The 13,377-nt window shown below is 43.6% G+C and overlaps 2 long non-coding RNA genes across 2 annotated transcripts in view; both read right to left on the bottom strand.

Moving 5' to 3' along the window:
• Nucleotides 1–13,377, bottom strand: part of LOC307188209 — a 1,799,555-nt gene that overhangs the window by 1,771,063 nt on the left and 15,115 nt on the right. The gene's annotated exons all lie outside the window — the stretch shown is intronic.
• On the bottom strand, nucleotides 6,353–8,611 carry LOC307188211. Its single transcript, XR_013828843.1, has 3 exons — nucleotides 8,445–8,611; nucleotides 7,936–8,017; nucleotides 6,353–6,437 (listed from the first exon to the last, which is right to left on the bottom strand). It is a non-coding gene; the product is annotated as an uncharacterized lncRNA (long non-coding RNA).

Raw genomic sequence — 13,377 nt, 5'->3', positions numbered from 1 at the left:
GTGAAAAATGGATAAAGAAGTTGTGGTATTTACTTACAAAGCAATATCACTCAGCAATGAAATCTGTGTCATCAGGCCCTTAGCAGCACAATGAGTGGATTCAGGTATGATGATTCTAACTGAAATAAGTCACACAGAAAAAGAAACATCATAAGATATCACTAATACACGGAATGTAAACTTGGCTACACAGGAACTGAGTTACAGAACAGAACAGGGTCTCAAATTTAGAAAACCAACTTATGCTTGCTTAAGGGTAAAGGTGAGTTGGGGTGCTGCATAAAACCAGAGATTGAAATGAGCACAGATAAAGTTCCTTAAGCCAAATATGGAATAGACAAGAGCTACTCCTTGCTCAACGAAATGGACTCAACACCGCATATTAAACGCCTAAGAATGTACCTGACTAGTAAGTATCTTAAAACCTATGGATTGCTATGTCTCCAAAAGAGAATCAAGCATGTGTACAGGGGCATAAACGCAGCAGTGATAGGATTGGAGAGGTTCGGTGAGCAAATGAAGACCCTTTGAAGTCATATTGCATGGTACCCATTACACGGGTCTTAACTCTCCAGGTTTAAGGTATTCTTCCTTCAGCTAAAACCTGCATGTGGAACCCAGAGTATGATCAACCATGTGATCGGGAGACGTGTTCAAATATGTCTCAGTTTTCCTCCCCTGGTACTCGGGTGCAACATTCCAGACGCTTTACTAACACTCTCCCCACTTGGAGAGTCAGTCCCTATAACCTCCTGTTTGGCGCAGTTTGCAATTTCTGCGGAAGATGAACAGGAATAGCGAGAACCAATGAGAGACTAGCTGGAGGTGTCTGGACGGGCAAATTTAACTCTCATTTCCCACCAGGAAGAGGAATTAACCAAAGGCTCAGCGTGCCGTGCCGGAACCAGATTAGGGCCTGAAGCCATCCTGCGGTGTTGCGGCCAGGTCACAAGAAAGCGAGTTGAAGAAAGGAGCTCAGGGGCACTGTAATTCACAAACCTGCAGAGTTATAAATGACAGCTATCGTCCAAAAATAGACTGAAGTAAGGCTGCCAAGAGGACTTGAAAGCGGGGCAGAATTGCAGGAAACCGATTTCAGGAGGTAGACTGGAATTGCATTGAAAGCATAGGAAAAGAGGCAGAACGTCCACAATGATGCACTTGGCCAAAAAGGGCGTATGCGTTTTTTCCTGAATATATTCAGGAAAAAACGCATACGCCCTTTTTGGCCAACCAAGCAAGCTTGCAAAGGAAATCTGCACTACAATGAAGTCTCACTTCCCCCCGGTCAAAAGGGCCATCTGAAAAAAGTGTAAAATCCAGAAAGGCAGGACAGGCCATGGAGAACTGGGAGCCTTGTTATGCTGATGGGCGGGATGTAAATTGCCAACAACCACTCGGGAGAAATGTATGGTGTTTCCTGAAACATCTAAAAAACAAAGCAACAGAACCTAGGGCACTTCCACTTATGGTCCTATAGCTTAGGGAAATTAAAATCAAAAAGACACAGCCACCCCAAAGTTTGGAACGGCTCTGTTTACAAGAACCTCGTTTACAGTACAAGTTCAACATCGCAGAAAGTGAAAAATGGATAAAGAAGTTGTGGTATTTACTTACAAAGCAATATCACTCAGCAATGAAATCTGTGTCATCAGGCCCTTAGCAGCACAATGAGTGGATTCAGGTATGATGATTCTAACTGAAATAAGTCACACAGAAAAAGAAACATCATAAGATATCAGTAATACACGGAATGGAAACTTGGCTACACAGGAACTGAATTACAGAACAGAACAGGGTCTCAAATTTAGAAAACCAACTTATGCTTGCTTAAAGGGAAAGGTGAGTTGGGGTGCTGCATAAAACCAGAGATTGAAATGAGCATAGATAAAGTTCCTTAAGCCAAATATGGAATAGACAAGAGCTACTCCTTGCTCAACGAAATGGACTCAACACCGCATATTAAACGCCTAAGAATGTACCTGACTAGTAAGTATCTTAAAACCTATGGATTGCTATGTCTCCAAAAGAGAATCAAGCATGTGTACAGGGGCATAAACGCAGCAGTGATAGGATTGGAGAGGTTCGGTGAGCAAATGAAGACCCTTTGAAGTCATATTGCATGGTACCCATTCCACGGGTTTCAACTACCCAGGTTTAAGGTATTCTTCCTTCTGCTAAAACCTGCATGTGGAACCCAGAGTATGATCAACCATGTGATCGGGAGACGTGTTCAAATATGTCTCAGTTTTCGTACCCTGGTACTCGGGTGCAACATTCCAGACGCTTTACTAACACTCTCCCGACTTGGAGAGTCAGTCCCTTTAACCTCCTGTTTGGCCCAGTTTGCAATTTCTGCGGACGATGAACAGGAATAGCGAGAACCAATGAGAGGCTAGCTGGAGGTGTCTGGACGGGCAAATTTAACTCTCATTTCCCACCAGGAAGAGGAATTAACCAAAGGCTCAGCGTGCCGTGCCGGAACCAGATTAGGGCCTGAAGCCATCCTGCGGTGTTGCGGCCAGCTCAAAAGAAAGCGAGTTGAAGAAAGGAGCTCAGGGGCACTGTAATTCACAAACCTGCAGAGTTATAAATGACAGCTATCGTCCAAAAATAGACTGAAGTAAGGCTGCCAAGAGGACTTGAAAGCGGGGCAGAATTGCAGGAAACTTATTTCAGGAGGTAGACTGGAATTGCATTGAAAGCATAGGAAAAGAGGCAGAACGTCCACAATGATGCACTTGGCCAAAAAGGGCGTATGCGTTTTTTCCTGAATATATTCAGGAAAAAACGCATACGCCCTTTTTGGCCAACCAAGCAAGCTTGCAAAGGAAATCTGCACTACAATGAAGTCTCACTTCCCCCCGGTCAAAAGGGCCATCTGAAAACAGTGTAAAATCCAGAAAGGCAGGACAGGCCATGGAGAACTGGGAGCCTTGTCATGCTGATGGGCGGGATGTAAATTGCCAACAACCACTCGGGAGAAGTGTATGGTGTTTCCTGAAACATCTAAAAAACAAAGCAACAGAACCTAGGGCACTTCCACTTATGGTCCTATAGCTTAGGGAAATTAAAATCAAAAAGACACAGCCACCCCAAAGTTTGGAACGGCTCTGTTTACAAGAACCTCGTTTACAGTACAAGTTCAACATCGCAGAAAGTGAAAAATGGATAAAGAAGTTGTGGTATTTACTTACAAAGCAATATCACTCAGCAATGAAATCTGTGTCATCAGGTCCTTAGCAGCACAATGAGTGGATTCAGGTATGATGATTCTAACTGAAATAAGTCACACAGAAAAAGAAACATCATAAGATATCAGTAATACACGGAATGTAAACTTGGCTACACAGGAACTGAATTACAGAACAGAACAGGGTCTCAAATTTAGAAAACCAACTTATGCTTGCTTAAGGGGAAAGGTGAGTTGGGGTGCTGCATAAAACAAGAGATTGATATGAGCACAGATAAAGTTCCTTAAGCCAAATATGGAATAGACAAGAGCTACTCCTTGCTCAACGAAATGGACTCAACACCGCATATTAAACGCCTAAGAATGTACCTGACTAGTAAGTATCTTAAAACCTATAGATTGCTATCTCTCCGAAAGAGAATCAAGCATGTGTACAGGGGCATAAACGCAGCAGTGATAGGATTGGAGAGGTTCGGTGAGCAAATGAAGACCCTTTGAAGTCATATTGCATGGTACCCATTCCACGGGTTTCAACTACCCAGTTTTTAGGTATTCTTCCTTCAGCTAAAACATGCATGTGGAACCCAGAGTATGATCAACCATGTGATCGGGAGAGGTGTTCAAATATGTCTCAGTTTTCCTCCCCTGGTACTCGGGTGCAACATTCCAGACGCTTTACTAACACTCTCCCCACTTGGAGAGTCAGCGCCTTTAACCTCCTGTTTGGCCCAGTTTGCAATTTCTGCGGAAGATGAACAGGAATAGCGAGAACAAATGAGAGGCTAGCTGGAGGTGTCTGGACGGGCAAATTTAACTCTCATTTCCCACCAGGAGAGGAAATAACCAAAGGCTCAGCGTGCCGTACCAGAACCAGATTAGGGCCTGAAGCCATCCTGCGGTGTTGCGGCCAGCTCAAAAGAAAGCGAGTTGAAGAAAGGAGCTCAGGGGCACTGTAATTCACAAACCTGAAGAGTTATAAATGACAGCTATCGTCAAAAATTAGACTGAAGTAAGGCTGCCAAGAGGACTTGAAAGCGGGGCAGAATTGCAGGAAACCGATTTCAGGAGGTAGACTGGAATTGCATTGAAAGCATAGGAAAAGAGGCAGAACGTCCACAATGATGCACTTGGCCAAAAAGGGCGTATGCGTTTTTTCCTGAATATATTCAGGAAAAAACGCATACGCCCTTTTTGGCCAACCAAGCAAGCTTGCAAAGGAAATCTGCACTACAATGAAGTCTCACTTCCCCCCGGTCAAAAGGGCCATCTGAAAAAAGTGTAAAATCCAGAAAGGCAGGACAGGCCATGGAGAACTGGGAGCCTTGTCATGCTGATGGGCGGGATGTAAATTGCCAACAACCACTCGGGAGAAGTGTATGGTGTTTCCTGAAACATCTAAAAAACAAAGCAACAGAACCTAGGGCACTTCCACTTATGGTCCTATAGCTTAGGGAAATTAAAATCAAAAAGACACAGCCACCCCAAAGTTTGGAACGGCTCTGTTTACAAGAACCTCGTTTACAGTACAAGTTCAACATCGCAGAAAGTGAAAAATGGATAAAGAAGTTGTGGTATTTACTTACAAAGCAATATCACTCAGCAATGAAATCTGTGTCATCAGGTCCTTAGCAGCACAATGAGTGGATTCAGGTATGATGATTCTAACTGAAATAAGTCACACAGAAAAAGAAACATCATAAGATATCAGTAATACACGGAATGTAAACTTGGCTATACAGGAACTGAATTACAGAACAGAACAGGGTCTCAAATTTAGAAAACCAACTTATGCTTGCTTAAGGGTAAAGGTGAGTTGGGGTGCTGCATAAAACCAGAGATTGATATGAGCACAGATAAAGTTCCTTAAGCCAAATATGGAATAGACAAGAGCTACTCCTTGCTCAACGAAATGGACTCAACACCGCATATTAAACGCCTAAGAATGTACCTGACTAGTAAGTATCTTAAAACCTATAGATTGCTATGTCTCCGAAAGAGAATCAAGCATGTGTACAGGGGCATAAACGCAGCAGTGATAGGATTGGAGAGGTTCGGTGAGCAAATGAAGACCCTTTGAAGTCATATTGCATGGTACCCATTCCACGGGTTTCAACTACCCAGTTTTTAGGTATTCTTCCTTCAGCTAAAACATGCATGTGGAACCCAGAGTATGATCAACCATGTGATCGGGAGAGGTGTTCAAATATGTCTCAGTTTTCCTCCCCTGGTACTCGGGTGCAACATTCCAGACGCTTTACTAACACTCTCCCCACTTGGAGAGTCAGCGCCTTTAACCTCCTGTTTGGCCCAGTTTGCAATTTCTGCGGAAGATGAACAGGAATAGCGAGAACAAATGAGAGGCTAGCTGGAGGTGTCTGGACGGGCAAATTTAACTCTCATTTCCCACCAGGAGAGGAAATAACCAAAGGCTCAGCGTGCCGTACCAGAACCAGATTAGGGCCTGAAGCCATCCTGCGGTGTTGCGGCCAGCTCAAAAGAAAGCGAGTTGAAGAAAGGAGCTCAGGGGCACTGTAATTCACAAACCTGCAGAGTTATAAATGACAGCTATCATCCAAAAATATACTGAAGTAAGACTGCAAAGAGGACTTGAAAGCGGGGCAGAATTGCAGGAAACTGATTTCAGGAGGTAGACTGGAATTGCATTTCAGGCATAGGAAAAGAGGCAGAACGTCCACAATGATGCACTTGGCCAAAAAGGGCGTATGCGTTTTCTCCTGAATATATTCAGGAAAAAACGCATACGCCCTTTTTGTCCAACCAAGCAAACTTGCAAAGGAAATCTGCACTACAATGAAGTCTCACTTCCCCCCGGTCAAAAGGGCCATCTGAAAAAAGTGTGAAATCCAGAAAGGCAGGACAGGACATGGAGAACTGGGAGCCTTGTTATGCTGATGGGCGGGATGTAAATGGCCAACAGCCACTCCGGAGAAGTGTATGGTGTTTCCTGAAACATCTAAAAACCAAAGCAACAGAGCCTAGTGCACTTCCACTTATGGTCCTATAGCTTAGGGAAATTAAAATCAAAAAGACACAGCCACCCCAAAGTTTGGGACGCCTCTGTTTACAAGAACCTCGTTTACCGTACAATTTCAATATCACAGAAAGTGAAAAATGGATAAAGAAGTTGTGGTACTCACGTACAATGCAATATCATTCAGCAATGAAATCTATGTCACCAGGCCAGTAGCAGCACAATGAGTGGATTCGGGTATGCTGATTCTAACTGAAATAAGTCACACAGAAAAAGAAACATCAAAAAATATCACTAATACATGGAATGTAAACTTGGAGACAGAGGAACTGAATTACAAAACAGAACAGGGTCTCAAATTTAGAAAACCAACTTATGCTTGCTTAAGTGGAAAGGTGAGTTGGGGTGCTGCATAAAACCAGAGATTGAAATGAGCACAGATAAAGTTCCTAAAGCCAAATATGGAATAGACAAGAGCTACTCCTTGCTCAACGAAATGGACTCAACACCCCATATTAAACGCCTAAGAATATACCTGACTAGTAAGTATCTTAAAACCTATGGATTGCTATGTCTCCAAAAGAGAATCAAGCGTGTGTACAAGGGTCATAAACGCAGCAGTGATAGGATTGGAGAGATTCGGTGAGCAAATGAAGACCCTTTGAAGTTATAATGCATGGTACCCATTCCACGGGTCTCAACTCTCCAGGTTTAAGGTATTCTTTCTTCAGCTAAAACATGCATATGGAACCCAGAGTATGATCAACCGTGTGAACGGGAGACGTGTTCAAATATGTCTCAGTTTTCCTCCCCTGATACTCGGGTGCAACATTCCAGACGCTTTACTAACACTCTCCCCACTTGGAGAGTCAGCGCCTTTAACCTCCTGTTTGGCCAAGTTTGCAATTTCTGCGGAAGATGAACAGGAATAGGGAGAACCAATGAGAGACTAGCTGGAGGTGTCTGGACGGGCAAATTTAACTCTCATTTCCCACCAGGAAGAGGAATTAACCAAAGGCTCAGTGTGCCGTGCCGGACCAGATTAGGGCCTGAAGACATCCTGCGGTGTTGCGGCCAGGTCACAAGAAAGCGAGTTGAAGAAAGGAGCTCAGGGGCACTGTAATTCACAAACCTGCAGAGTTATAAATGAGAGCCATCGTCCAAAAATATACTGAAGTAAGGTTGCCAAGAGGACTTGAAAGCGGGGCAGAATTGCAGGAAACCGATTTCAGGAGGTAGACTGGAATTGCATTGAAAGCATAGGAAAAGAGGCAGAACGTCCACAATGATGCACTTGGCCAAAAAGGGCATATGCGTTTTTTCCTGAATATATTCAGGAAAAAACGCATACGCACTTTTTGGCCAACCAAGCAAGCTTGCAAAGGAAATCTGCACTACAATGAAGTCTCAATTCCCCCTGCTCAAAGGGGCCAACTGAAAAAAGTGTAAAATCCAGAAAAGCAGGACAGGCCATGGAGAACTGGGAGCCTTGTTATGCTGATGGGCAGGATGTAAATTGCCAACAGCCACTTGGGAGAAGTGTATGGTGTTTGATGAAACATCTAAAAAACAAAGCAACAGAGCCTAGGGCACTTCCACTTATGGTCCTATAGCTTAGGGAAATTAAAATCAAAAAGACACAGCCACCCCAAAGTTTGGGACGCCTCCGTTTACAAGAACCTCGTTTACGGTACAAGTTCAATATTGCAGAAAGTGAAAAATGGATAAAGAAGTTGTGGTATTTACGTACAATGCAGTATCAATCAGCAATGAAATCTATGTCATCAGGCCCATAGCAGCACAATGAGTGGATTCAGGTATGATGATTCTAACTGAAATAAGTCACACAGAAAAAGAAACATCATAAGATATCAGTAATACACGGAATGTAAACTTGGCTACACAGGAACTGAATTACAAAACAAACAGGTTCTCAAGTTTAGAAAAGCAACTTATGCTTGCTTAAGGGGAAAGGTGAGTTGCGGTGCTCATAAAACCAGAGATTGAAATGAGCACAGATAAAGTTCCTAAGCCAAATATGGAATAGACAAGAGCTACTCCTTGCTCAATAAAATGGACTCAACACCCCATATTAAACACCTAAGAATGTACCTGACTAGTAAGTATCTTAAAACCTATGGATTGCTATGTCTCCGAAAGAGAATCAAGCGTGTGTACAGGGGCATAAACGCAGCAGTGATAGGATTGGAGAGGTTCGGTGAGCAAATGAAGACCCTTTGAAGTCATATTGCATATTACCCATTCCACGGATCTCAGCTCTCCAGGTTTAAGGTATTCTTCCTTCAGCTAAAACATGCATGTGGAACCCAGAGTACGATCAACCGTGTGATCGGGAAACGTGTTCAAATATGTCTCAGTTTTCGTCCCCTGGTACTCGGGTGCAACATTCCAGATGCTTTACTAACACTCTCCCGACTTGGAGAGTCAGTGCCTTTAACCTCCTGTTTGGCCCAGTTTGCAATTTCTGCGGAAGATGAACAGGAATAGAGAGAACCAATGAGTGACTAGCTGGAGGTGTTTGAACGGGCAAATTTAACTCTCATTTCCCACCAGGAAGAGGAATTAACCAAAGGCTCAGCGTGCCATGCCAGAAAAAGATTAGGGCCTGAAGCCATCCTGCGATGTTGCAGCTAGCTCACAAGAAAGCGACTTGAACAAAGGAGCTCAGGGGCACTGTAATTCACAAACCTGCAGAGTTATAAATGACAGCTATCGTCCAAAAATAGACTGAAGTAAGGCTGCCAAGAGGACTTGAAAGCGGGGCAGAATTGCAGGAAACCGATTTCAGGAGGTAGACTGGAATTGCATTGAAAGCATAGGAAAAGAGGCAGAACGTCCACAATGATGCACTTGGCGAAAAAGGGCGTACGCGTTTTTTCCTGAATATATTCAGGAAAAAACGCGTACGCCCTTTTTGGCCAACCAAGCAAGCTTGCAAAGGAAATCTGCACTACAATGAAGTCTCACTTCCCCCCGGTCAAAAGGGCCATCTGAAAAAAGTGTAAAATCCAGAAAGGCAGGACAGGCCATGGAGAACTGGGAGCCTTGTTATGCTGATGGGCGGGATGTAAACTGCCAACAACCACTCGGGAGAAGTGTATGGTGTTTCCTGAAACATCTAAAAATCAAAGCAACAGAGCCTAGGGCACTTCCACTTATGGTCCTATAGCTTAGGGAAATTAAAATCAAAAAGACACAGCCACCCCAAAGTTTGGGACGTCTCTGTTTACAAGAACCTCATTTACCGTACAAGTTCAATATCGCAGAAAGTGAAAAATGGATAAAGAAGTTGTGGTACTTACGAACAATGCAGTATCAATCAGCAATGAAATCTATGTCATCAGGCCCTTAGCAGCACAATGAGTGGATTCAGGTATGATGATTGTAACTGAAATAAGTCACACAGAAAAAGAAACATCATAAGATATCAGTAATACACGGAATGGAAACTTGGCTACACAGGAACAGAATTACAGAACAGAACAGGGTCTCAAATTTAGAAAACCAACTTATGCTTGCTTAAAGGGAAAGGTGAGTTGGGGTGCTGCATAAAACCAGAGATTGAAATGAGCACAGATAAAGTTCCTTAAGCCAAATATGGAATAGACAAGAGCTACTCCTTGCTCAACGAAATGGACTCAACACCGCATATTAAACGCCTAAGAAAGTACCTGACTAGTAAGTATCTTAAAACCTATGGATTGCTATGTCTCAGAAAGAGAATCAAGCATGTGTACAGGGGCATAAACGCAGCAGTGATAGGATTGGAGAGGTTCGTGAGCAAATGAAGACCCTTTGAAGTCATATTGCATGGTACCCATTCCACGGGTTTCAACTACCCAGGTTTAAGGTATTCTTCCTTCAGCTAAAACATGCATGTGGAACCTAGAGTATGATCAACCATGTGATCGGGAGACGTGTTCAAATATGTCTCAGTTTTCGTACCCTGGTACTCGGGTGCAACATTCCAGACGCTTTACTAACACTCTCCCCACTTGGAGAGTCAGTCCCTTTAACCTCCTGTTTGGCCCAGTTTGCAATTTCTGTGGAAGATGAACAGGAATAGCGAGAACCAATGAGAGACTAGCTGGAGGTGTCTGGATGGGCAAATTTAACTCTCATTTCCCACCAGGAAGAGGAATTAACCAAAGGCACAGCGTGCCGTGCCAGAACCAGATTAGGGCCTGAAGACATCCTGCGGTGTTGCGGCCAGGTCACAAGAAAGCGAGTTGAAGAAAGGAGCTCAGGGGCACTGTAATTCACAAACCTGCAGAGTTATAAATGACAGCTATCGTCCAAAAATAGACTGAAGTAAGGCTGCCAAGAGGACTTGAAAGCGGGGCAGAATTGCAGGAAACCGATTTCAGGAGGTAGACTGGAATTGCATTGAAAGCATAGGAAAAGAGGCAGAACGTCCACAATGATGCACTTGGCCAAAAAGGGGCATATGCGTTTTTTCCTGAATATATTCAGGAAAAAACGCATATGCCCTTTTTGGCCAACCAAGCAAGCTTGCAAAGGAAATCTGCACTACAATGAAGTCTCACTTCCCCCCGGTCAAAAGGGCCATCTGAAAAAAGTGTAAAATCCAGAAAGGCAGGACAGGCCATGGAGAACTGGGAGCCTTGTTATGCTGATGGGCGGGATGTAAATTGCCAACAGACACTCAGGAGAAGTGTATGGTGTTTCCTGAAACATCTAAAAAACAAAGCAACAGAGCCTAGGGCACTTCCACTTATGGTCCTATAGCTTAGGGAAATTAAAATCAAAAAGACACAGCCACCCCAACGTTTGGACGCCTCCGTTTACAAGAACCTCGTTTACCGTACAAGTTCAATATCACAGAAAGTGAAAAATGGATAAAGAACTTGTGGTCCTTATGTACAATGCAGTATCACTCAGAAATGAAATCTATGTCATCAGGCCCTTAGCAGCACAATGAGTGGATTCAGGTATGATGATTCTAACTGAAATAAGTCACACAGAAAAGGAAACATCATAAGATATCACTAATACACGGAATGTAAACTTGGCTACACAGGAACTGCATTCCAAAACAGAACAGGGTCTCAAATTTAGAAAACCAACTTATGCTTGCTTAAGGGGAAAGGTGAGTTGGGGTGCTGCATAAAACCAGAGATTGAAATGAGCACAGATAAAGTTCCTTAAGCCAAATATGGAATAGACAAGAGCTACTCCTTGCTCAACGAAATGGACTCAAAACCCCATATTAAACGCCTAAGAATGTACCTGACTAGTAAGTATCTTAAAACCTATGGATTGCTATACCTCCAAAAGAGAATCAAGCGTGTGTACAGGGGCATAAACGAAGCAGTGATAGGATTGGAGAGGTTCGGTGAGCAAATGAAGACCCTTTGAAGTCATATTGCATGGTACTCATTCCACGGCTCTCAACTCTCCAGGTTTAAGGTATTCTTCCTTCAGCTAAAACATGCATGTGGAACCCAGAGTATGATCAACCATGTGAACGGGAGACGTGTTCAAATATGTCTCAGTTTTCCTCCCCTGGTACTCGGGTGCAACATTCCAGACGCTTTACTAACATTCTCCCGACTTGGAGAGTCAGTCCCTTTAACCTCCTGTTTGGCCCAGTTTGCAATTTCTGCGGAAGATGAACAGGAATAGCGAGAACAAATGAGAGGCTAGCTGGAGGTGTCTGGACGGGCAAATTTAACTCTCATTTCCCACCAGGAAGAGGAAATAACCAAAGGCTCAGCGTGCCGTACCAGAACCAGATTAGGGCCTGAAGCCATCCTGCGGTGTTGCGGCCAGCTCAAAAGAAAGCGAGTTGAAGAAAGGAGCTCAGGGGCACTGTAATTCACAAACCTGCAGAGTTATAAATGACAGCTATCGTCCAAAAATAGACTGAAGTAAGGCTGCCAAGAGGACTTGAAAGCGGGGCAGAATTGCAGGAAACCGATTTCAGGAGGTAGACTGGAATTGCATTTCAGGCATAGGAAAAGAGGAAGAACGTCCACAATGATGCACTTGGCCAAAAAGGGCGTATGCGTTTTTTCCTGAATATATTCAGGAAAAAATGCATACGCACTTTTTGGCCAACCAAGCAAGCTTGCAAAGGAAATCTGCACTACAATGAAGTCTCACTTACCCCCGGTCAAAAGGGCCATCTGAAAAAAGTGTAAAATCCAGAAAGGCAGGACAGGCCATGGAGAAATGGGAGCCTTGTTATGCTGATGGGCAGGATGTACATTGCCAACAACCACTCGGGAGAAGTGTATGGTGTTTCCTGAAACATCTAAAAAACAAAGCAACAGAACCTAGGGCACTTCCACTTATGGTCCTATAGCTTAGGGAAATTAAAATCAAAAAGACACAGCCACCCCAAAGTTTGGAACGGCTCTGTTTACAAGAACCTCGTTTACAGTACAAGTTCAACATCGCAGAAAGTGAAAAATGGATAAAGAAGTTGTGGTATTCACTTACAAAGCAATATCACTCAGCAATGAAATCTATGTCATCAGGCCCTTAGCAGCACAAAGAGTGGATTCAGGTATGATGATTCTAACTGAAATAAGTCACACAGAAAAAGAAACATCATAAGATATCAGTAATACACAGAATGGAAACTTGGCTACACAGGAACTGAGTTACAGAACAGAACAGGGTCTCAAATTTAGAAAACCAACTTATGCTTGCTTAAGGGGAAAGGTGAGTTGGGGTGCTGCATAAAACCAGAGATTGAAATGAGCACAGATAAAGTTCCTTAAGCCAAATATGGAATAGACAAGAGCTACTCCTTGCTCAACGAAATGGACTCAACACCGCATATTAAACGCCTAAGAATGTACCTGACTAGTAAGTATCTTAAAACCTATGGATTGCTATGTCTCCGAAAGAGAATCAAGCATCTGTACAGGGGCATAAACGCAGCAGTGATAGGATTGGAGAGGTTCGGTGAGCAAATGAAGACCCTTTGAAGTCATATTGCATGGTACCCATTCCACGGGTTTCAACTACCCAGCTTTTACGTATTCTTCCTTCAGCTAAAACATGCGTGTGGAACCCTGAGTATGATCAACCATGTGATCGGGAGACGTGTTCAAATATGTCTCAGTTTTCCTCCCCTGGTACTCGGGTGCAACATTCCAGACGCTTTACTAACACTCTCCCCACTTGGAGAGTCAGCGCC

The sequence above is a fragment of the Stenella coeruleoalba genome, assembly GCF_951394435.1.
Source record: "Stenella coeruleoalba genome assembly, chromosome: 6".
Taxonomy (NCBI): domain Eukaryota; kingdom Metazoa; phylum Chordata; class Mammalia; order Artiodactyla; family Delphinidae; genus Stenella; species Stenella coeruleoalba.
This window is presented reverse-complemented; position numbering and strand designations above follow the sequence as displayed.